The 26,249-nt window shown below is 36.9% G+C and overlaps 1 pseudogene; it reads right to left on the minus strand.

The window, feature by feature from the left end:
• Window positions 1-451: 451 nt before the first annotated feature.
• LOC149166420 (uncharacterized) lies at window positions 452-26,101 on the minus strand (annotated as a pseudogene).
• Between the last annotated feature and the right edge of the window lie 148 nt (window positions 26,102-26,249).

Here is a 26,249-nt window from a genome sequence, read left to right on the forward strand (position 1 = left end):
ATATATATATATATATATATATATATATATATATATGACAGCACTAGGAGATATGACCTCAAAGGAGATATATTAATTGAACAACGAATATATAAATGCAGGATCCCCGCTCATAGTTGTGCCAAAAATTAAACAACAAATAACACAGGTCGATAATTCAAACCGGCTTTCACCAGCACCCATAGGAAATCTCATCAAGTTCAAAATACCGCCCTTCGCATTGTGAACTTTCCTTCCTTCTGTCTTCCGATTTGGAAATTTCTTCTGCGGATTTCCACGATACCAGCTTGACCATGCAATATTTCAACGCACCATACATTTCTCTAAATCTTTAAGCTTGTTGGAATGGTAATTTCAACTACTGTAAACAGTTGAACAGCAACAGCATCTACAAAATAGTTAGCTTTCCACCTGAGATGCGATCTTATCGCAAATTGCATTCTTACCCACGCTACCTCCTGTTGCAACTTTGATTTGGGTCGATTGCGATCTTGCGATGCGATCTTATCGCAGATCGCAGATCGCAAACCTTAAGCCATTGCGCGTTAAGCCATCCGCAATGTTGCGATGCGACTTGTGCCATCGCAGATTGCCCCTTCTGCCAAGATGATCTCAGCCGTCCATACGTTTTGATCCAACGACCATTATTTGTTCTTACCTTGTTCACGCCACCGCCATAAGTGCCTTTTCGCCATTTACCTATTTGTGCTCCCACAGGAGAAGGAAGATCAGATCCAGCTCCTGCACATTGAATGCTCAGCTATGACATTTAATAAACAGCATGGTCGAGAACAAGAAGGACACGCCACGTGCAGGTGCATTAAAGAGATTATGGGTTTCTTACAACAGAGCTGGCCGCAACATTTATTAGTTATGGGTTACCACACAACCGACTCAAGAGGCACAAGCAAAATGTATGTAAGATATTTTTGTGTTGTTCATTATATATGAAAATGCAAGGGCAGACACAGTTGTGTAGAATTAAAAAACATAGTGAGTGTTGTGATTTCTGAAACGCACAACAGTGCTGAGATAGTGAAATTAGTTTCTGGAACTGAAGCGTTCCTGATGTAATCCCTCTGAAGAGGAAGACTATTTTGTAACAATTTTTTTTGTTATGATTAAGATCCTGTATTGAAACAGAGCATTGTTCTCTGTGCAATTTCTTTTGTGTTTGAAATAAACAGAAATTTCCATCATGGTATCAGAGCTAGTCTAGGCACTCAGTGAGTCAAAAACAGAGTTTGTTTTTCACTGTAGGAGCTATAAGAAGCTTATTGAGCAGATTTTCTCCAGCAAAGAAATTTTTTTGTCTTGTTTTTAATTATACAGTCAGTATCACTTCTTTACTTATACAGGTTAAGATGGCAGATGATGGAACTGGTTTGACAAATTCCAACTACCACAGTTTAATGGGAAAAATTACAGCTATTGGTCCATAACAATGAAAGCATTGTTTGCTTCTCAAGGAATATGGGAGCTGGTTGAAACTGGCTATGTTGAACCTGCAGATGCAATAGCATTGGCTGCTTTGACAGTAGCAGAAAGAGACAAGTTGAAGAGCGACAGGAAGAAGGATGCCAAAGACCTCTTTTTCCTCTTCCAATCAGTACATGAAAGTGTTTTTCCACGGATTGCAGCAGCAACAAAATCCAAGGAGGCGTGGGATATTCTCAAAACTGCCTATCAAGGCATGGAGGAGGTGAAGACTGCAAAGTTGCAGATGTTGAGGAGAGACTTTGAAACACTCAACATGAAGGAATCTGATACAATAGATTCATTCTTCACTCAGGTTATTGGGTTGATAACCCAGATAAGATCTCATGGTGAGATTCTTGAAGAAAGAAGGATTGTAGAGAAGATCTTGAGATGTTTACCCTCAAGGTTTGAAGCTATTGTGGTAGCAATAGAAGAAACAAAGGATCTCTCACAGTCCACAGTAGATGAACTGAGTGTTTCTCTTATGTCTCATGAACACAGACTGAGTAGAGGAATAGATTCCTCTTTTGAGCAAGCATTCAAGACTCAGATGTCTTTTGGCCAAGGAAAAGGTCGAGGGAGAGCAAATAACAGAGGTCGTGGAAGAAGCCAAAACAAAGGCAGAAATAATATTGCAAGCACAAGCGGAAGGACCTGCAATCAGAACCAAGATGAAGGTTCAAGCAAACAACAAGCTCATAGACAAAGGTATGACAAATCCCAAGTCCAATGTCATTATTGTAAGAAATATGGGCACTACGCCAATGAATGTAGGAAAAAACAAAATGACATGAATAGTAGGCAGAATGCTAATTTTTCAAATGAAGAAGATAAGAATCCAAAGATTGTGTTGTTAACATGCAATATTGCACAAGACAAACAAGAAGATTTTTGGTTCTTAGACTCAGGTTGTAGTAATCACATGACTGAAAATATTGAAATGTTTGCCAATCTGGATGAAAATGTGAAACCTGAGGTAACAACAGGAACTGATAGTAAGATATCTGTCAAGGGTAAGGGCAGAGTCAGTATCGAAGCAAGAAATGGAGAACAAATGATTGTGCCAGAGGTATACTATGTACCTGGTCTGAAATGTAATCTTTTGAGCATTGGACAACTCATTAACAAAGGTTACAATGTGTTCTTCAAAGATGATATGTGTACAATCAGAGACATAGCTCCAAGTAAGAAGATCATTACACAGGTGCAGATGACCAGCAATAGAATGTTTCCTCTCAAACTCAGGGCAGATTTGAAGGAAGGAAGAACTATTGCAGCTGTAACACAAGAAGTCTTTCAGGAACAAGTGAAAGATGAGAATTGGTTGTGGCACTTGAAATTTGGACATCTCAATTTCGGAGGCTTGAATCTATTGCACAGAAAGGGAATGGTAAAGGGATTGCCATTGATCGAGAAACCGGACAGCCTTTGTGAAGGCTGCATCTTGGGCAAGCAACACAAAGAAAGCTTTCCAGCAGGAAAGAGTATAAGGGCAAAAGCACCCTTGGAAATTCCATCATTTTCCAGAAATAAATATGTTTTAACTTCCATTGATGATTACACCAGAAAGACATGGGTGTATACGCTGAAACAAAAGAGTGAAGTGTTTGAGAAATTCTGCCACTTCAAAACTCTTGTTGAGAAGCAGTGTGGGCATTACATCAAAGTGCTCAGAACAGATAGAGGAGGAGAGTACATCTCCAAAGACTTTCTGCGTTTTTGCAGAGAGAATGGCATACAAAAGCAGCTCACCGCGAGGTATACACCTCAGCAAAATGGTGTTGCTGAAAGGAAGAATAGGACCATTCTTGACATGGTCAAAAGTATGCTGAAAGCAAAACACTTGCCACATGAGTATTGTGCAGAAACTGTCATTTGCGAAGTTTACATCTTGAATAGATGCCCAGCTAAAGCTGTCATGAACAAAATACCAGAAGAAGCATGGAGTGGTCAAAAGCAAACTATCACTCACATGAGAGTATTCAGTTGTGTAGCATATGCACATGTACCAGATCAACTAAGGAAGAAGCTTGACAATAAGGGGGAGAAGTGTGTCTTTATTGGCTATTGTGATGAGTCAAAAACATACAAACTCTATAATCCATCCTCCAAGAAATTGATAGTAAGCAGAGATGTGCAGTTCATAGAAGATGAAGCTTGGGATGGAAGCTTAGAGAAGATAGTGAATGTGAAGACAATTGTGTCTCACGAAGAAGAAGAGGAAGGGACAGCAGCAAATAATCCTTCCTTGGTGGCTCCTCCTCCACCACAGCAAGTACAACAAACCACACCACAAGCTGGAATTGGAACAACCTTGAGAAGTCAAGGAAGTGCTTCCACAAGCACACCACAAGGATCAGAAATACCCTCAAGTTCGGATGGAACTCCAAACACACCAAGAAGACCAAGATTCAGAAATCTGAATGAGATTTATGAACAAGGAGAGGTAAGTAACAATACTGGTCTGAATTCATTATTCGCTTTGTATTGTCATGGTGATGACCCAGTTCATTTTCAAAATGTTGTAAATGAAGATAAATGGATTGAAGCAATGAATGAAGAAATTGGTGCAATTGAGAAGAGTAAAACATGGGAGTTAGTGGACCTCCTTGAAGGCAAACATGCCATTGGAGTTAAGTGGGTCTATAAGACCAAAAGCAATGCTGAAGGCAAGATTGACAGGCACAAAGCAAGACTTGTTGTGAAAGGCTACAAGCAGCAACAAGGCAAAGACTATGATGAAACCTTTGCACCAGTAGCATGGAAACAGTCAGAACAGTGTTGTCAATTGCGGCACAACACAAATGGAAGATTTATCAGATGGATGTCAAATCTGCATTCGTGAATGGAGTGTTAAAAGAAGAGGTTTATGTTGAACAACCTCCAAGCTATGAAGTTGAAGGCCAAGAGCATAAAGTCTGCAAACTGAAGAAGGCTCTTTATGGGCTGAAGCAAGCTCCAAGAGCATGGTACAACAGAATAGATGCTTATCTGATTAAGAATGGGTTTGATAAGTGTGATGATGAACCCACACTCTACATAAAGGAGAAAGACGGTAAGATTCTTATTGTTGTTTTATATGTATATGATTTGATTTTTACTAGCAATGATGCTTCTCTCATTACTGATTTTAAAGCAGTCATGAAAAGTGAATTTGAAATGACTGACTTGGGATTCTTAAGATATTTTCTTGGAATTGAAGTAGACCAAAGTGAAAATGGTGTTTTCATTTCTCAAGTTAAATATGTAGAAGCAGTGTTAAAGAGATTTAACATGCAGAACAACAAGGCAGCTGTGACTCCCACTGTAATGGGGTTGAAATTAACCAAAGAAGACAGCAGCAAGGATTTTGATCCAAAATTGTACAAGAGCATAGTTGGCAGCCTTATGTACTTAACTGCAACTAGGCCGGACATTATGCACGAGGTGAGTTTAATCTCCAGATTTATGGAAAGACCGAAAGAGACTCATTGGCAGGAAGCCAAGAGGATTCTAAGGTATGTGAATGGAACGAAGGGGTTTGGTATTTTATACTCCTCTTCTGAAAGTTTCATGTTGACAGGTTACACTGACAGTGATTGGGCTGGAAGTGTTGATGATAGGAAAAGCACATCGGGATATGTGTTTCATATGGGATTGGGAGCCATCTCATGGGCTTCCAAGAAGCAACCAATTATGTCTTTGTCAACAGCAGAGGCAGAGTATGTGGCAGCAACAGCAGCAACATGCCAAGCAGTGTGGCTGAGAAGAGTTCTCAGAGATTTGTGTCATGAACAAGAAAAGGGCACAACCATTTACTGTGACAATAGCTCGGCAATAGCATTGTCTAAAAACTTTGTTTTTCATAAAAGGACAAAGCACATAGACACCAAATTTCACTTCATACGTGAATTGGATAACAATGGTGAGATTGTTTTGCAGCACTGCAGAATAGAGGATAAGTTAGCTGACATCTTGACAAAACCATTGGGAAAGAAAAGTTTTGATCATTTCAGAAAATTCCTGGGTATGCAGAAAAACCCAGTAGTTAAAATTAAAGGGGAGTGTTGGAATGGTAATTTCAACTGCTGTAAACAGTTGAACAGCAAAAAAGTCTGCAAAACAGTCAGCTTTCCACCTGTGATGCGACCTTATCGCAAATCGCATTCTTACCCACGCTGCCTCCTGTTGCAACTCTGATTTTGGCCGATTGCGATCTTGCGATGCGATCTTATCACAGATCGCAGATCGCAAACCTTAAGCCATTACGCGTTAAGCCATCCGCAATGTTGTGATGCGACCTGTGCCATCGCAGATCGCGCCTTCTGCCAAGATGATCTCAGCCGTCCATACGTTTTGATCCAACGGCCATTATTTGTTCTTACCTTGTTCACGCCACTGCCATAAGTGTCTGTTCGCCATTTACCTATTTGTGTTCCCACGGGAGAAGGAAGATCAGATCCAGCTCCTTCACATTGAATGCTCAGCTACGACATTTAATAAACAGCATGGCCGAGAACAAGAAGGACACGCCACGTGCAGGTGCATTAAAGAGATTATGGTTTTCTTACAACAGAGTTGGCCGCAGCATTTATCAGTTATGGGTCACCACACAACCGACTCAAGAGGCACAATCAAAATGTATGTAGGATCTTTTTGTGTTGTTCATTATATATGAAAATGCAAGGGCAGACACAGTTGTGTAGAATTAAAAAACATAGTGAGTTTTGTGATTTCTGAAACGCACAGCAGTGTTGAGATAGTGAAATTAGTTTCTGGAACTGAAGCGTTCCTGATGTAATCCCTCTGAAGAGGAAGACTATTTTGTAATAGTTTTTTTTTGTTATGATTAAGATCCTGTATTGAAATAGAGCATTGCTCTCTGTGCAATTTCTTTTGTGTTTGAAATAAACAGAAATTTCCATCAAAGATCTGCCTTAGAATAACTTCTGTGTGACAGGAAGCAATAACTTTGTCTTTGTTATGCTGACGATGATGAGTTTCTTCTGAAGGCTGCTGCAACACCTCGTTTTTTGGAAGAGAAGGTGCAACAAGCTCCGTAAGACAACTCCCATTACAAAATTCCGGAGATTTCTATGTAACTACTTCTTTCGACATATTATCTTCCTTCAAAGGCATTGCAGGAGCCGTTGCTTCTCCTACCTCGTCAGAAAACAATTCATTCGTTGGTTTCACTAATTGAGACCCGAGCCACACAATTTCCCAGGAACCGCTTTGCAATGATGATCACAACAACTATACCTTCCCTCTGTAGGGTAACGATGGCATTTTCCGGTTCTCATGCTCATGCTCTCACATCTCATGGCACTTACACTCTTAGGTTATGTAAAATACGATCTTACAATAATTTTTGTTCTCGATTCAAAATTTTCACTCAATTCATAGACCAGACAAGGAGACATAAAGGGAGAGGTCAGCGTTAGGTATGCAACGCAACGTTGGGGAGCATTCAGAAAAATGTTATGTTACAGGTGTGGATGCACTCTTGAATAGAGGCAGGTCTGGGCAAAGTGCACATAGATGGGTAGAACGCACCCAATTCACAAAGATAGAGTCAGAAAATGATATTACTATCATCCAGAGACCAAGAAAGGATGTAGCTGACAAAGGGACAACTCTACACAAATGCAGAGAAACACCTGAAATCACTACACCATAAAATTAATGGTTCTAATTTGAGCAGGGTAGGAAGGAACCTCGCTGACGGACAGAGATGGCACAGATCTTTTTTGAATTGATTTTCAGAATTGTATGCACACAGGCCAATGCTATTCAAGGATAAGCTTAAACTGGGACCTGTAAATCTGATGCTCTGATACCATGTTAAACACATACAATGCTCTGATATCATGTTAAACACATACATGGAATAGGCAAAATGTGAAAAATAAAATATTAATTGTGTTTACTATTTACATTGACATAAATTTATAATACATTAATATGAATGTTGGATTCATATTCTAAAGGCTCTTAGACTCCCTTTGACTGTTAAACCTCCACACTATAACCTTTAAAAAATTATGTGTCCAACCATAAAAATATTCTATCGTAACAGTAAATTAGCGTGGGTGTGTGAAGAGATTTGTGTGACTATGTGGTGAGTTTGCTGAAATGTGAAATTGTCAAGTCTCACCATGCATTGGGCTAGGCACTGGGACCGAGGATTTTAGAAAATGATTCCCTATTGTGAATTAGTTCATTTTATGTTATTGATTGTGACAGAAGGTTTGAGTTGTGATTTAGTTCATGTTATGTTATTGATTGTGACAGAGGGTTTGAGAAAATGATTCTCCGCTTTGATTCGGTTACTGTTATGTTTATTGACTGTGACGAGAGTGGCCACAATGCCATAACTATGTTAGAGTTGGACTAACCCAATGCAACTAACATCATTGAAAATGGATTTGGAGAAAGTGTTGGAGTCACGATTGCCGTTACACCAAAACCCGCAGGTGTTAGTAAACAGACACATCGCTAGATTTAAGCACATGTCATGAAACACATGGGGAGCGTTGACCTTCTACACCGCCATTAACGGGGAGCCAACAATCTCCCCCCCAACGCGAGCCCAGTGTGTTTCGAACACCACTTGTTGGAGTCACGATTGTTGTTACACCAAAACCTACAGGTGTTAGTAAATAGACACATCGCTAGATTTAAGCACATGCCACGAAACACATGGGGAGTGTTGACCTTCTACACCGCCATTAATGGGGAGCCAACAAAAAGATTGGTTCATTCTCACGGGGATGAAATGGTTGGCCTTGTTAGAGTGTACAATCACGATTTGAAATTCCACCTAAACATCTTGCGGGCTGCAAAGAGCTCATGTCTTTTAGAGTTGGTTTTGGCCCTCTATTGTGTCAGACTTGTCTGATTATTGAACTGCACTATAACTTTTCACCAGGAATCATGGCAGTGTTAGTGTGTTGTAATTTTCAATCCTCCGATGATATTCATGCTAATATCACTTTGCTCATGGAGAAGAATTTGGAAATTTTTGTAAGAGCAATGTTTTGTGTTGTTACTAAAGAAATGGCTTCATCATGCAAAAGAATAAAATTCCATGAGTGTGGAAACAAATCACAACCCAGAAATTGTTAAGGGAGAATAACGAAAAATTTGACCTTTGTGATAAGCAATGTTTATATTCTTTGGCTCGGTTGGATGGATTTTTAGGAGATTATGCAAAGAAAAAAAGAGGGATTGAGCCAAGCTTGACTGCATGTATGAGTATATTCTCTCTACACCTCCAATAATAGCTATTGGTGGAAGCCCGAGAAGTATCTCCGCCTTCTTGAGCTCCTACACGCTTGTTCGATGGAACTCGTGGTGACAAAAGCAATAAAATTTGTTTGAGCTATGATGATAGATCAACCCACCAGTTTCCACAGTGTAATGATCTTACTATATTGGTCAATAGTAAATTGAAAGGGAATGCCTTGAGCATAAAATAATCTTGGTGGGTGAAAATGGGTGTAAGCTGATCATGTCTTGGAAATATATATCTATTATTATATTAGTTTTAATCTGTAAATATGTATTAGTGATATCATTGTTTGTAAAATAAAAATAAATCATGAAGAATTACCAAAACCAGGTAAAGAATTTATTTTGTAAAACTAATTTTGGATTCAGTATCTATATTGATTACCTTGATTACTTGATAACTAGTGTATAAGTTGGTTTGAAACAATTGTATTTTTAACGGATCGAGTGGATGTAAAGCTCAACATAGATGGTTATCTAGTTAGTTTGAAAGTTGTGCATTTAGAGAAGGATCTTCATTAGTTTTTTAAGAAATGAGAGTGGTTTGATAGTGAGGTTATGTGACAACTTGTGAATGTTGTTTAATAATTGAATTATGGAGATCTATGATTTGAGAGTTCAAAAGTGGAACTTGGGAATTCATCTTGCCAACTAAGGTTATGAAATAGGTTTTATGGAGTTCACTCTACATGATTTCGAAAATGATTAGAAATGCTAATAAAGGCTTTGCTAAACAAGAAGATCAAAGATAAATACTCCTTAAAGGAGGGTGTTTGAAATTTAACTCCTACTTTTCTTGTGCATATTGAATGATATTTCTTGACATCATAAAATGTAATTGTTACATGAATTGTTTGATTGTTTGTTAGTTAGATTTAAGAGATTTAGTCACACTAAAATATATCATAATTTAGTGTTTCGTTGAAATATTTTCTCAACTAGTTGATTATGTAGTTAAAATAATATTTCTATATTAAAGTAATATTGAATGTAATTAAATATATATGTTTATATAATAAGAATAGAGTTTTGGTGTGAAATTATCTTTTTAAACGCTAACTCTAACACTCTAGAGAACACTACATAAAATTTTGTTGCTAGTGTAGACAATCTTGAATCTGTCGTGAATAGGCTCTTCCAACATTTTGTCTTTGAATGCGAGAGGCTTTCATGGTAATCATTCGATTTAGTGGTTGATAATGATGGATGTCGTGGACGAGGAGAATGTGGATTCCTGGAATCTGCCAAAGAGAAAATTAGAGATCGCGGGGATATAATGTGTTTCAATCCATCATGTTCACTGGGAAAGAGATATACGGAACTATTCCAAGTTGGAATGTATGCCTCTGCTAATGCTCTATGCATTCCTCGGATATGAGATATGAGGAACGAATGTAGTATACGTGAATATGTGAGAAATAAATGTTTGAAGGCTTGGAATCAGTGACCAAACCAGGACCGTGTAGAGCCACATTCTAGTAAGGCCCGATTAACAAACTAGTGAGGTTTGATCCATTAATGTGTTGGAAGAAACTGGAAGTAATTCCAACTACCCAAAACCAATATTCAACAGTGATTTTAAGGTGGTTTCTAGAAACTGTTGACAAAGGGGCAAGCTTCTTCAGGAAGCCACCGCCCCATTCTCCAGAGCTTTCTCTTGATGTATATAAATACATGATTAAACAATGAATGAAACCAAGTTGTGAAGTTCAAGTCCTGTTCTGTGTTTGCGTCCCTGCTCTATCTGTCTTGGTATCGGAGCTATATCTAATATGGTATCAGAGCCGAGGGTTTCGGCAGAGTGGAGAGCTCAGGAGTGTGGGCTGTTTTGAGTTGTGAGAGGTTGCCCTGTGGTGCTGTGTGCGCAGTCCAGAAGATAGAGCTCAGGCGAGTTGTGAACTTCGACTTCTACCTAGTTGAGTGTTGAGAGCTTAAGGCTCTTCTGTGAGAGAGAGTTGTGTGCTGAGTGCTGTGAATGTTGTATTGACTATCTGCTATGTTTTGAATATGAAATGCTATTGAAAGATCATCATTGAAGCACCATGTATGGAGCGTAGAGGGCCGAGGAGAACCGAGGTCGGTGCAAGTGAAGCTGTGTGTTGAGGTAAAAATTTTAAGCTTTGGGCAATTAAAATGGAAGGATTGCTTGGTTCAGTAGATTTATGGAAATTTGTCCAAGAAACTTCTATGAATTTGAATGATAAGTGTAGAAATGCAGTAGCACTGTTTCTCATCATATCAGCTTTAGAAGAAAATATTTTGTCTAATATTTTACATGAATTTGGTGAAATCCATAATGCAAAAATATTTTGGAATGTTCTTGAAATGAAATACAATATGGAGGGTAGTGAGAAAGCTGAAGTTGATGAAGGTGTTGTTGCTAAAAGTGATTGTGTTGAAAGCATCATAGCTGGGATTAAGGCTGAAAGTATGTCTTTAACTGACAATAGCATAGCATGTGATAGTGAGGAAATTACCTGTGATGCAGAAACATATGAAGTCAAATTTGATGACAATTATGTATCCCATGATGAGTGGTTAAATATGATGCATGAAAAGCATCTTATTGATGAGTTGTTGTTTGGTGAGAAGAGTTGCCTACCTCCATACACAAATCAAATGCAGGACAACATGTTTGCAGTAACAGAATTGGCGAAAGAGGTTGAAGACATGAATCAACCAACCATGTCAGCAAAGAAAAATGAAGGAAGCAAAGCTCTTTCCAAAGAGCACGATGACAAAAATCAATATGGTTTTGATTATGAATCTAACATTGTTTTTAAGTGTGCAGATATTGATAGCCAAGAAGAAGCAATAAAAGAAGAAATTGCAAGCATTAAGGACAAGTATAAGTCTCAAGAACATGAAGCAATGTTGAATACAAAGAATGTTAACTCGCAATCAAGAAAGGAGAAACTCAATCACTATCTTATGACAAGAAAGGTGTAAATGAAATGGCACCAACAAAGGAAAAGGAACAAGCATGGACCCTTTAATAAGAAGGCAAAAATAAAATGTTTTGTTGTAAGCCTAGCTGAGACTTAGACCAGCAGGCATGACAATTAAGAGTATAGTGTCTTGTTTATTGTACTAAGAGTATGTTTGTTTTATAGTTGGAATTAAGGGGGAGTGTTGGAAGAAACTGGAAGTAATTCCAACTACCCAGAACCAATATTCAATAGTGATTTTAATGCGGTTTCTAGAAATTGTTGACAAAAGGGCAAGCTTCTTCAGGAAGCCACCACCCCAATCTCGAGAGCTTTCTCTTGATGTATATAAATACATGATTAAACAGCGAATGAAACCAAGTTGTAAAGTTCAAGTCCTGTTCTATGTTTTCGTCCCTTCTCTCTCTGTCTTGGTATCGGAGCTATATCTAATATAATGAAGAATCGTTCACCACGAAAATGAATCGGCCAGTATGAAATCCAATGCACACGGCAGTGCTCTACAACTCAGGATATTTAGTAATTTATTAAATGTTATAAAGAAAAAATTTACGATTATATAATATTTCATGTATTACTGCAAACTATATATTGTAAAAATGTTGTATTAGCAAATCCGTTTGCCCTATATTTTTAGGGAAAAAGTTTATGGAAAGTGAAATTATTAAGATATGTGAATTTTTTGTAATAGTGTAAGTCAAAATCTGGCAAGTAACTTTGTAATGAAGATTTCATTAAACCACAATTTATTCTTGGAGCAAGTAAGTTCAATTCAAAGTTGAGTTAAAGTGGAATAAAATAAAATTAAAAACTTTATGGAAGTCGTTAAAAGTCATGGTCATGTTGACTCAGAGTAAAGTTGAGTTAAAGTCAAAGTAATAATTTTATAAAAATGCAAAGTGAAGGCTATGCTAATTAGGTTAAATATATTATAAATTTGTGAGAGTCTAACCAAATGCAAATCACGTAAAATCTTGATAAGGGTGTCTCAGTTAAATTTACCAAACCAAGATCAAAGGTTGTTTGATTGGACACTATGTAATCTAACATAAAAACATATTTTTATGTAGGTATGTAGCATATTTCAGTGACATCATGAAATTTGTTGCTATAGGAAACAAAAAATGAGAAAATGATAAAGAATTTAGTAGAAGAAAGAAACATGATAAGAAGAAAACAATGAGAATAAGATAAGGACAAGTTTTTGATGAAGTGAAGGAAGAGGCAAAATTTGAAAAGATGAAAGAAAAAGAATATGACAAACAACTAAAAGATAGAAGATAAAAGAGGATGGTGAAAGAAATTGAAGAAAAACAAAATAATGAACAAAATATCTTGATCACAAACAAAAGATGTAGTGACAAGTTGAATCCCAAGAAACACGAAGTTGCAAATGAAAAAATGAAAAATAAAATAGCAGAAGGAACATAAAATCACTCACAAACAAATGTAACTAAAGTGAACCCCTGGAAAATGAAATCCCTAATTTTGATAATCCTCCTTGATAGAGTTGTTTTTTAATTATGGGAGAGAAAATGATAATGAGTTTGCAAAAGGGGCATACTAGCCTCTAATAAATATTTATTTGAAATTTTGTCACTAAAATGAGTGATAATAGATGTAAGCAATGGTAAATAAATTATAACATATAATTTAATTGTTGATGGTACATTGTAAATCAAAAACCACTTATCATGACAAATGCAATTTTGTGGCCAACTAAAACCACCTAGTGTAATTAATGATTCATGGTAAGTTGAAACCATTTGACAACTGTCTTGGTGGAGAGTAATGTACCAAAACCCACATACAAGTATGAAAGCTTATTCTTTGAGAAATTGTGAATGAATCATGTTTGAGAAAAAACTTATTAGGGAATTGGTGGATATATTAGTTGGTAATCCATTTATTCATGCAGATGATGAATTTTTTATATGAACTTAACACAATGTTTATGTATTGTAGGTACAAGATGAACATTGAAGAAGATGGAAGATGAAGAAATCAAAATATTTGAAAGATAAAGCTGACAAAAGCTAGAATAATATTGAAGATAAATAACATAGAAGATGAAGACGAAGATTTGGACTAGTTCAAAAGACCAATTGAAGAGACAAACGGCCTTGATTAATTATTTAAATAAGAAGTATTTGTTAAGGAGGAGTTTGAACAAATAACTCATACTTTGATGTATACATGTGTCTAGATTATGTGGTCTCATAAATATAATGTAACAAACTAGATACAAAATTATGAATAAGTTGTAGGTTTTAACCCTGTATAGAAATTACCTAAATAAGAATTCTAAAAAACAGAAAATAAACAATGGCAAGAGCATAAAACATAAAACAAATATACACAGAGATTTTCCCCTGGATCCCTATAATGCTGTGATATATGTCATCCATCTTATTATGATTCTTCTCAAAGATGTCTTGTTTGGAGCTACACAAGTCATCTTTTTGTATCCCATCATGGTTTTTTATATTGACTTAATATAATGTATGATGCTTTTTCTTCTCAAAAAAATATATTAAACATCCAAAAAAATCTAATTACTTTTAAAAGTCATAAATTAAAAAATAATGTACATTCAGCCGTTAGATTTTACTTTTAAAACTCATAATTTAAAAAGTCATGTACATTCAGACGTTTTATTACGCATAAAATAGTCGTAGGACCCGTATATCGAGGCTACGCTTTTGTCCGAAAATATTTTCTTGTGCCGTCTACAGAACTTATAATTTTGTTTGGAAAATATTTGTTTGCACTTCAATCGGATTGTTTTTGAACTGCAAAATCTGAAGGTTATTTGTTTCAATTGTGAATTTGATCGCTGTAACCAAAATTTCGCAAAAATTCTTCCGTAATTAGTCGAAATCAAATAGTGAGACTACGGAAAAATAGTTATATTTGTTTGCATTCATTATGATGAGTACACTGAGTAGACTTTTGATTTTGTATAAAACAGTAATAGTAATAAAATAGTGTGCATAATTGTTTTCATTCATTATGATGAGTACACTCAGACGTTTGATTATGCATAAAAGACTGTTGGTATACTTGTTTGCATTCATTCATTGGTATACTGTAGACGTCTAATGTAATTTATGGCACTATGGATTTCAAACTTCGCAACTACTAAGCACGCATACTAATGAATACCATTGTTCCCACCAAGGACACATAGTCATGAATCAAATTCCTTGGTTGTCCATTTCTCTTTCTCATTGGTAACCAATATTTACAATGTTATAGGTCTATTAATACACTCTAAAGATAGTTGTTCATTTTCGTTGTGTATTCAAAATTGAACAGCTAAGAGCCCTTCAACATGCCTCTGGCATGTTAGAGGAGTGCTCGGCAAAATTCATCAGTCAAAAAAATTTAAGATTTGATTTTTACAAGTTAAATTTCTAAAAAAATTTAAATAATATTATAACATGTCGTGTGAAGGCTTCGTGTCCACCTAACATTTCTGAAAATTCAGGTTATATCTGAAAATTTTCGTTATCTGTAGAGTCACTTTAGAGTCTAGGGTAGTGCGCGAACTTGTAAGGCGATTGCATTGTCTAGCGTACAACTTGCAGTTATCAACATTAATTCAGGTTCTATGAGGTGTCAAACATCGACGACCCTCAACTTGGAAAATTTTTGTATCATTTGCTGTAACTATCCTTCCCAAAACGCTGCCTCGCGAACCATGTCAGTTTTTAGGCTTTTATTCATGAATTGTGTCATTGTATTGTTTCTCGTTAGCGGAAGAGATATTGGACCCTATATGGCTATGATGAGAACAATGGATGGTGTTCTGATGGTGTATACACGTCCAGGTTAGGGTTTCCTTTTTTATTTGTTGCAAAACCTATAATATCAATTCTAAAGATAACTTTACAATAGCCAAGACGTCTGTTCATATATATATATATATTCAAAGGTTTGAATATGTTATTTTTCTTTTTCTTTTCCCTCTTAGATTTTTGCGCTAACCTGCCTTGGTATTCCTCACCAGGGTTTTTACAAAGTACCTAAGAGAGATTATTAGAGCTAAGTTCGTCGAACCTCATAGGAACTACATTAATTCGCAAATTGGGTAAGTTTTTCCATTACAAGGATTACAGTATCCTTGCAGATTTCTAATTAAAGTAAAAAAAAGCTTGTTCTCGTTTGCTCAAGAACGCCATATGCTAATGGAAATAGGTAAAAGAAAATGGCATCACAGGCTTTCTATAACCTACGTAGGGTTTCTCCCGCATATAACCATATTTCATAGTTTCAATGTTACGTTCTTTTTTTGCCTTTTGCATCTTGACGGAAGTGTTTCTAACCCTTCTCTTCGTTGACACGCAGTATTATACCGCTCTAGAGCCATGTTATCTAACCATCCACTTGGTTGATACCCTCGACGTCCAGTCAACTAGTTTTATTGAGGTTCTTACCTATTTTTCCTTTTGTTTCCAGATTCTACAACCATGAGGTCGGAACACATTAAAATCATTTGTTTTTGACATGGTTTTTAGTGTACTAAGACCCTAGGAAAGGAAGCTTATTTCCAAATTAAATGACTTTTTCGTTTGTATTTCATGTTCATATATAAATAGAATATAATTCTAGTAGTGGCAAGTTTGCAGCCATTACCGTCCCGACAGTTGTAGTGTAAAAAAGAGATGGCTATTATTTATACAGTTTATTCTTCTTCTCCTTTTCCCTGTGCTGCTTAATACTGTTAAAGATTGTATGTTCCTTTTTGCAGTGAAGATATTTCGATTATTTATGTTAAAACTCCACTATGATTGTACAAATTATGGTTTTGGGGTTTTAAGGGTTTCTTTATGTATTAGAGCTTTGTATGCATATGCTTCGATTTTTATTTCTTTCATACGTTGTAATTAAAAAAATCAAGTGTATTAATCCAATACCTCGGCTATGGATTTTTATAATGAAACCTGGAATATATTTATTCAAACTCCAAGGGTTTTTTATAGTTTTCTTTGACATTAAAGGTTATGAAATTTTACTTCATATGCCAATGGACAAGTAGAGCTGTAAATAAAATTAGATCTCTAAACTTTCTGCCTCGCTCTTTATCTCTGAATATTATGCCATATGTAATAGCCTTTTATTAACACAAAGATGGATGGTCTTTTCTTAAAAAGAAATGTGAAGATAATATACAATTGTCAACTAAAATGCATTTTTTAAAGCTTTTCATTATGGAAGGGCTACATTAATATATGCCCTTTTAATTGAAATTTTAGAAATTAAGACTAGCCTTTGAAATTTGGCCACTGATCTGTAACCAATATTTACAAATTTATAGGCCCATTAATACACCATAAGGATAATGTTGGGGAAGGACTCTGACACATCTGTGAGTCCATATACATAATTTATTCTACAAACACTTTCCAATTAACAGTGACGGAAATGGTTGATGTCTTTGTACGTATTAACATTTATCATCCATGGTTGATGCAAATGTAAGATGATCCACCATGCGCATGATGGATCTGAACTACCCATATCACATATTTTGAATTCATTCGAACCTTATCGATATTTTAATTTTCCCACCGATTTTTGATATTTTGAATTTGCCCACCCACTCTATTTTGAATTTGGTCGTGTATACTTCTAACCAAAGTTGTTTTCAAGTCTGATGTCGATAACATGTATGTTTGTCAAGTGCTAACCTTTAGAGGTTGTGATCAACTATGCATCATAACCTTTATATCTGTGGGATGCGTCAACTAGATTTCCTTTCTCGGTTGACCTCTGCTTATTTCTTTTGATAGTTCTTAGCCACCCTCTATGTCAAGATTTGTTGTCATAATCGCAGCCATAGGTTCAGCATCGGCAGTGGCAACATCAACATTCATCTACAACTAGACCATCATCGACGACTTCTCAAGCATCTCAGTGCAACCAATGTTTGTTTTCGTGTTGGTGATTCTAATCTTAGTCATGATGTCTCCGGTTGTTTGTCTAGGGATTTTGATTGCAGCAATGCTAACAGATTGTCACGAGTATCCTTATTCATATCAATTGATTCAGACAAGTTTAATTTTCGAAATGGTGAGCTTCATATCTTGGAGTGCTCTGGCCATAAAGTTGGGTATAAAAGGTTTTGATAGAAGGGTATAGGGTGCTCTTCAAACACTGGTTTAGGTGAAATGGGCAACTGGCAGTTATTATTAGACAACTAATACTCAAGATTAGGTTTTTGTTATGGTAATTAGTTGTTAGAGTCCAAGAAGATCTGGAAATTGAATCAATGGTTTGTTTTATGTATTTATATGTACATCATGTACATCATTCTTTCAGATCAATTAATATACAGTTGTATTTGGTTACCAATATTGTGTGTCTAGATAAAATTCAGATTTGAATTAAAAAGGAGTTGTAGCTCACAGGTGAGTACTGCACCTCGAGACTGCACTCAAACAAAGAGACTCTCTCCATTCACTCTACTCTATTATTCATGAATGAAATATTACATCATTAAGTACATCACTAGAAATCAGGTAGTTGCAAACAAACTCCTAAACTCTAGGAACAAATCCTAAACTAAGGAGATACGTTACAACTTATGTAACCATTTCTCCATTAATACAAAATAATATTAATTATTTTCAACTCCCCCCTTAATGGAGAAAGAATTATCCTGAACTCCTAGCATCCCTCTAAACAATTCAAACTTTACACGCCCAATAGGCTTAGTAAAAATATCGGCCATGTTATCACAAGTTTTACAATATTCAACACGTATCTCTTATGACTGTTGCTTCTCTCGAACAAAATGAACTTGAGTATCAATATGCTTGGTATTTTTATGAAAGACTGGATTGTTTGAAAGCTTGATGGTACTTTGGTTGTCAGTTTTGATGATTGTTGATTCTTTCTGCTCTTCTCCTGCATCGTTGAGAAGTCTTCTCAACCAGATAGCTTCACATGTGGCTGCACACAATGCTTGGTAGTCAGCTTCACATGAAGATAGAGCTACAGTGCTTTGCTTTTTGCTGCTCCATGCGATGACCCCGGATCCAATGCTGAATGCGTAACCTGTGATAGATCTTCGATCATCCAAGTTACCTGCCCAATCAGAATCTGAAAAACCTGCTAGAATAACATCAGATGTGTTAGTGTACAAAATACCATAATTACTAGTACCACTAAGATACCTCAACACAATTTTTGCTATGACCCAGTGACTTTCAAGTGGTTTTGACATGAACTGGCTCAACACACTAACAGAATATGCCAAATCTGGTCTACTTGTAGTCAGATATATCAAACTGCCAACTAGTTGTCTGTACATAGTGGCATCCACCTCTTTAGTGCCATCGTCACCGCTCAACTTTAAATTCTGCTTTAATGGTGTTGCTGCTGATCTGCACTGCTCCATTATGAACCTTTCCAACAAGCTTCTGGCATACTTCCCTTGAGTAAGAAAAGTTTGTCCAGAGTCTCTCCATACCTCCAATCCCAAACAATAATGAAGTTTTCCAAGATCTTTCATCTCAAACACTTGTGACATCTGTTGTTTGATTTCTTTGATCAGATTGTTAGCATTCCCTGTTATGATCATATTATCTACATACAAAGAAATCAAAATAATTTGCCTCTGTTTATTAAACTTGGTATACAGATTTGGATCGTTCAAGCTCCTATGAAAGCCATGCTGAACAAAAAATGAGTCAATTTTCTCATACCACGACCTGGGTGCCTGTTTTAAACCATAAAGTGCCTTTTCCAATTTACACACAAGATGTTCCTGTCCCTTTTCCACAAAACCTTCAGGATGTACTAAATAAATTTCTTCTTTCAAGTCACCATTCAGAAATGCAGACTTGACATCTAGCTGGTGTAGCTGCCATTTTTGTTTTATTGCTAAGGAAATTTGCATTCTAATGGTGTTTAATTTGGCTACAGGAGCAAATGTGTCATCGAAATCTATTCCCTCTTGCTGTGAGTAACCCTTTGCTACCAGTCTAGATTTAAGTTTCTCTATACTCCCATTTGCATTTAATTTTGGTTTATACAACCATTTACATCCTATGGGGGCTTTACCATTAGGCAATTCAACCAAATCCCAAGTATGGTTTCTGTTTATTGACTCTATTTCATCATACATTGCAGCCCTCCATGCATCATATTTACTGGCTTCCTCATAATTTGCAGGTTCTACAATGTTTAAAATATTTGACATTAATGCATAGCCTTTCAATTTAGAAGATAATCGAGTCTTCCTACCTAATCTCCTTGGTAGGGGACTTACCTCAATTTCAACCTTTTCCGAGCTTGCATCTTCATTGATTATATCATCTGTTACTTCTTCTTCTTGTTTCTTCTCCTGCTCTTCATCTTCCTCACTGTTTTCTTCCAATAGTAATGGAATGTGCCATTCACTGTTAGAGTCATTCTTTCCTTCTTCAAGCTATTCATGAAATATGACATCTCTGCTTGCAAAAACTTTGTGAGTCACAAGATTAAATAACTTATATGCCTTGAACTCAGTGCCATATCCAACAAATACACATTTCAGGGCTTTAGGATCTAACTTCTTCCTATCTGCCTTAGGTATATGAGCATAAGCTTTTGACCAAAATATTCTTAAATGACTCGCTGCTGGTTTGAATCCAAACAATGCTTCAAAAGGGATTTTGAAGCCTAAACATCTAGTAGGACTCCTATTCTTTAAATATATAGCAGTGTTAATAGCTTCTGCCCAAAGACCATTTGATAGACCCTTACCTTGAAGCATGCTCCTTGTGCACTCCACAAGAGTTCTATTCTTTTGTTCTGCCACTCCATTCTGCTGTGGAGTGTGAGGCACTGTAAACTATTGCACAATCCCATGATGCTTGCAGAAATCCATGAACTCTCCCAACCTTTATTCTCCCCCTTGATCTGAGCGGAGAATTTTTATCCTTTTTCCTGTCTGGTTTTCTACCATGGATTTAAACTCTTTAAAATACTGAAAAGCTTGACTCTTTTTACTCAGAAAGTATACCCATGAAAATCTAGTGCAATCATCTATAAATAAGAGAAAGTAATATGCTCCTCCTAATGATCTGGTTTGCATGGGTCCACAGATGTCTATATGCACCAGTTCTAAAATATCTCTTTCCTTTCTTTTAACATGCAAAGGGAACTCTTCTCTATGCATTTTCCCTAATGCACATCCATCACAATCCAGCTTAACATTATGGAAAACAGGGAGTCCATCGACCATACCTTTTCTCTGAAGTAGGATGAGGTCTTGCAGATTAAGATGGTTGAATCTCTGATGCCAGAGATTTTTGGCTGTCGATCCAGCTGCAACCATTGCCTGCTGTGGCATACTCTTCACATCTAGTCTATACAAATTCCCCACGCGCACTCCTGTTGCAACTGTTTCCATCTGGCTATCCTTAATGACATAGTCAGTCTTAAAGAATTGAACTTGCATGTCCTGATCAGTAATCATTGAGACAGAGACCAAATTTTTCTTAATTCCTAGAACATACAATATATTTTTAAGGTGTCTAATGTCTTCGCTAGGTAATTTTATAGGAATATCCCCATGTCCTTTGATCTCATGTCCACTATCATCTCCTAAATAGATTTTCGACCCACATGAAGTTTCTTCAAGAAATTCAAACCAATCCTTCTTACCAGTCATATGTGAGGATGCGCCAGAGTCGACATACCATATGTCGTCCTCATCTCCCTTTGAAGCTGAAAGAGCACAATCGACTATAAATAGTCGAAGTTCGTGGCTATGATCCTCCTCTTCCTTAACGAAGTAACCCTTATGTTTTCTCTGTTTGTTTCTTCCTTCGTCTGCCTGCCTCTTATAACAATCTCTAATCTCGTGTCCAGATTTTCCACAGTAAAAACATTTCTTGATGGGAAAATTATTAGTAGACATACCTTTAAATTGTCTCTTCTGAAATGTGTTGGCTCCTTTCTGCTACTGTTGCGGTTACTGATGTTGCTTTCCTTTAAACTGTCTCCTTTTTGCCATCAGAGCAAGGTCATTACTCTGAGATTTCAAATTTTGTCGTCGCTCTTCTTCTTGTATCAGAATCCCTGTCAGCTCTTCAAATGAAGGGGCTTTCTCCCTTGCTGACAGCCCTATGATAAATGTCTGGTAATCATCAATCATTCCATTCAACGTGATCATGACCAGATCTAAATCAGAAACTTTCTCTCCGATATCTCCCAATCTGTCCTTCAGGTCTTTGACTCTCGCAATGAATCCAGCAGCGGATTCATTCTCCTCCATCTTCAATGCAAACAGCTTGCCTTTGAGTGACAAGACACAGTTTGAATTCTGCGTCTGGTATAGGTTTTTAATGGTCGTCCAAATGTCAGCAGCCAATTTACAGTCTCTAATATGTGGGATAACATTGTCCTTGATGGACATCTTCAATATGACCTTTGCTTTTGTCTCCCTTTTATCCCAATGTTGTTCTTGTGTGGCTGATCCCGATATCAACTCATTTCCTTCAATGCGCCACCACCAGGCAAGTCCGATCTGCTGCCACCGAACAGATCTACAACTCCAATGCACCACCATTGGCAAATCCGATCTGCTGCCACCGAACAGATCCGGAACTCCAATACGCCACCACTGGGCAAGTCTGATCTGCTGGCACCGAACAGATCCGGAACTCTAATGCACCACCACTGGGCAAGTCTGATCTGCTACCACCGAGTAGATCACGAACTCCAATATGCCTCCACCAGGCTACTCCGCTCTGCTGCCATCCTTGAATTTTGAGCAAGACAAGATTGAAGCGGTTCTAATTCTCCATTCGATCCCCGGATGCTAGACGACTTTGGGAATTCAACTTTTTTTTTTCCAGTCAAAGTCGTCTACATTGGAAGTGAAATGAAGAACTAGTTGAAAGCATTTGAGTAGTTGGGTGTAATATACCCTCTATGTGACAGAGGTCGAGCAACACAAAGTAAAGAAAGCAAGTATCAAGTTACTGTAGCCATCCTAGCACAATAAGAAAGTCAGAATTTGAATTGCAAAGGTGTCTCCAACATTTCCAGAGCATAGGTATTGTTTGGATTTGCATGGGAATTTACCATTGTTTCTTGTGTGCCTGAAGATGCCGACAGAGTTAAAAGGCTTGCAGAGTTGACAATATGTTATTTTAATTTTTCAGAACTGTTATTTGAAGTATTCGATACAAAATTTAAGTTTCTTGGATTTTTGGTGCAGTAGAACATGATTGTGTTTGGTTAAAATGTTGCGTTGAATGATCATGATTCATCTTCAATTATGGGAAATAGTTCCATGAAACTAGAATCGTGTTGCACATGTTTGAAGTTTTTTTTTAACAAAAATAGGTATGTGTGAATTTCAATAAATCTCATATCCGTGATGTGCTATTTGATTTGGTCGCTGATCACTGGTCGAAATTTTTGGGGAGCCATATTATTTAAATACAGTTTTACATTCATGAATTAGTACGACATTTCAATTCTGTGATGCAAAGAATGTATTACCATTGAATGGTGTTATTAGCAATATGAATTTCGTAGTACTGTCAGTGTGTTGAAAACGTATGAGTCATGTACTGAATGAAATGGTCAAATGGCTGCAGTTTGTTAATGCCAGTATCCAAGTGCATGTTGACAGAACATGTGTTTCCTTTAAAACCATAAATAACTCCACGGGAGCAGGGGTTAAATTTGACAGGTGACCCTACTCGTCAAGGAAATTTTTTATGACGTTTTTATTTTTAAACTGCTCATCATATGACTTTTAAAATTTATTTGTACAAGTTTCATCTAATTTCAAATTGTACTCATAATTGTTCAAATTTTCCATTCTTTGTTGTACCATTCGGCTCAAGTCTCATTGCTACACTTTGTTTTGAGACCTGCTGATCAAATTTTTCTGCAAATTTTCCAGATTGTTCAAATGTTCTGAGTTTTTTTTGTTTAAAATGGAAATAGTGATAAAATAGATGGGAAATATATATAGAAACAACAAAAAATAATATTATGAAGTGAAAAAATATATATTCATAATTACTTTCACATGAAAATAATGAATGTTAATATTGTTGCAACAAATTTGACAAAAATAATTCACTCACACATACCATGTTTTCCATTTGAGTCACTACCATGTTAATCCCATTAAAAGAACAATAGTTGTGAAATAATTTTCAAACCAAAAACATATCTTGAATATTAATAAAACGTTTGGTCACATTTATAAAAATAAATCAATATAATGATGTGCATTTATTTATAAAAATAAATAAATATAATGATGTGCATTGTTGATTAAGGGGCAGTTGGTTCTCAATGGAATAAACTTTTCACATTACAAATTCTCACTGGAATAAACTTTTCACCGTACAATAATTTGTGTTCATGTAGGGTCTCGTAACTTGGCGGGCACTGGGCAGCGCAAGAGAATGTCATAGAATTATTATTATTTTTACTTCAGTAAAAAAGCCTGGTGGATGCCAACTGAAATATATGAATAAAGAATGGAACGTGCCCCTCGTGGGGGGCGACTCAGGGGCTACCAGTTTCAAAATCTCAGGATGACCAAATCGACCTCTGTTTTCCTTAATTACGAGTCGCACTGGTCTGAATCCACCCTTTGAATTCAAAGCTGCTCCAGAGAAGCCGGAAATTTTCAATTCCGTTGAAGATTTGGTCATGGTGGGAAAAGCCACACTGGACATTACTGTTTTATAAATTGAATCTTTTGAAAATGGGGGGAGAGAATTTGGTATTTCTTTTCCCAAAGCAAAGAAAATGAAATTTTCAATTCCGTTGAAGATTTGGTCATGGTGGGAAAAGCCACACTGGACATTACTGTTTTATAAATTGAATCTTTTGAAAATGGGGGGAGAGAATTTGGTATTTCTTTTCCCAAAGAAAAGAAAATGTTGAAAGGCCAAATGGCATGGTCTTCGATGTGCTGAAAAAGCTTTGATTCCAATGATTTTATAAATAAAATAAGCAATTTAGAGATGACACAAAATAAAAAATCATGGGCAATGGGGAATAAGTAACCAAGACAAGCTTGATGGCCCGGGTTTCCTGTTTTTTATTGGGCCTTGCTCCTATGTATACCTGATTTACTTCGATAGAAAACTGTAACCAACTGCTAAATCCCAGGACCAACCTTAACAATGTTCTGAAATTTTAGCATGGACAAGAAAAGTTCTTACCTTGCTGCTGTCTTGTCTTGCAAGATAACATAAGAATTCCATTGCTTTGAGTTGAATTGACTCCAATTGAAACGATGTTAATGCTAATAGTCTGGGGATCAAATTTTTCTCTTTAATTATCTGACTTAAGGAGCTCCTTTCCTGGCATAAATTACAGAGCTCTATGAGGGCTGCCTCTTTCTCTTCATCACCGCCTCCTCTAGGCGAGACCAATGTCTCTGCTGCATTTTCTAATCTGAATTTGGCATTGTTCTCCTTCCACTCCTATATGAGCTCCCTCAGACTGCGGTTAGGAGTCAAATGCTTAGTCGTGGGCTCGCATTTCTTGACAGGGCATGTAGTGTTGCCACTCTCAAACCACTTTTTGATGGAAGATCTTTCATAAGTAATCCCCGACTCAGAATTCACTGGATCCTCCATTATTGTGTCCTCCAGTGGGCAACAGAAATGCGAAGGCACAACAGATTGGTAATCAGGGGAAGAGAATGGAGCAGAAACAATACCAGACCTACCTAGAAATTCCTGTATTTGATCAAGCATGTAAGCCTCGGCCCTCTGTTTCTCATTCTCGAGGTCTTCCTTCCTCTTTCTTACAACTTCAATCTCAAACTATAGAAAGCACTGGTCTGTGGGCACACCCATGGCATTGGCCACCTGTACAACTAACTGCAACGCTTGTTGGCTGTCATTGTGCATCTCTTTCATTTCTCTCTCAATCTCACTTGCATGGGACTCGCTTCCAACCTCCCCCTGGAACTTCGCGTTCCTCATGGTCTCACACAGAGCAACTGTTTTCTCCTTGATCTCTAATGAAACGTCCAAAGTAACAATCCTAAGAGCATTCAAAGACCGTTCTATTCCTTGAGTGATTTCCTTCATTTCATCTGGCAGAATCCTGCACTTGAGAAACAAATACATCCAGTTCCCTGAAGTATATGTGTTTATGAGCTTGGAGGCATTGTTCAGCTGTGTTTGCAGGTCTTCCTGCAGAACTCTTAGAGAGTTTGAAGACCCATGAATGTTTCTCTGCCACAACTCTAATAGAATGGGCTCTATTTTGTTTAAATGGCTTGAAAACTCTCTGAAACTCCTCTTTGCAAACAACACCTTGTGCACTGCAATGCTTGTGTCTTTTATTTGCATCAACAACCTTCCTATCAGATCACTGGCAATGTTTACGCCTATTGAAGCCAGCGCGCCTGTCATTTTGATGAATTGCTTTGTGGGTCTCTCTGCCTCGAATTATATTCTGAAGGGGGTAAATAAAGGCCTGCTCCCCTTAAATATAGTTGTACGAATGTCCATAGCATGACTGCAAATGCCAAGGCAACTGCAAAGAAAATGCCTAGCATTT

The sequence above is a fragment of the Pinus tabuliformis genome, chromosome 5_1 (genome assembly GCF_031772625.1).
Source record: "Pinus tabuliformis cultivar Carrire ecotype Pingquan chromosome 5_1, CPIR1, whole genome shotgun sequence".
In the NCBI taxonomy this organism is placed as follows: Eukaryota; Viridiplantae; Streptophyta; class Pinopsida; order Pinales; family Pinaceae; genus Pinus; species Pinus tabuliformis.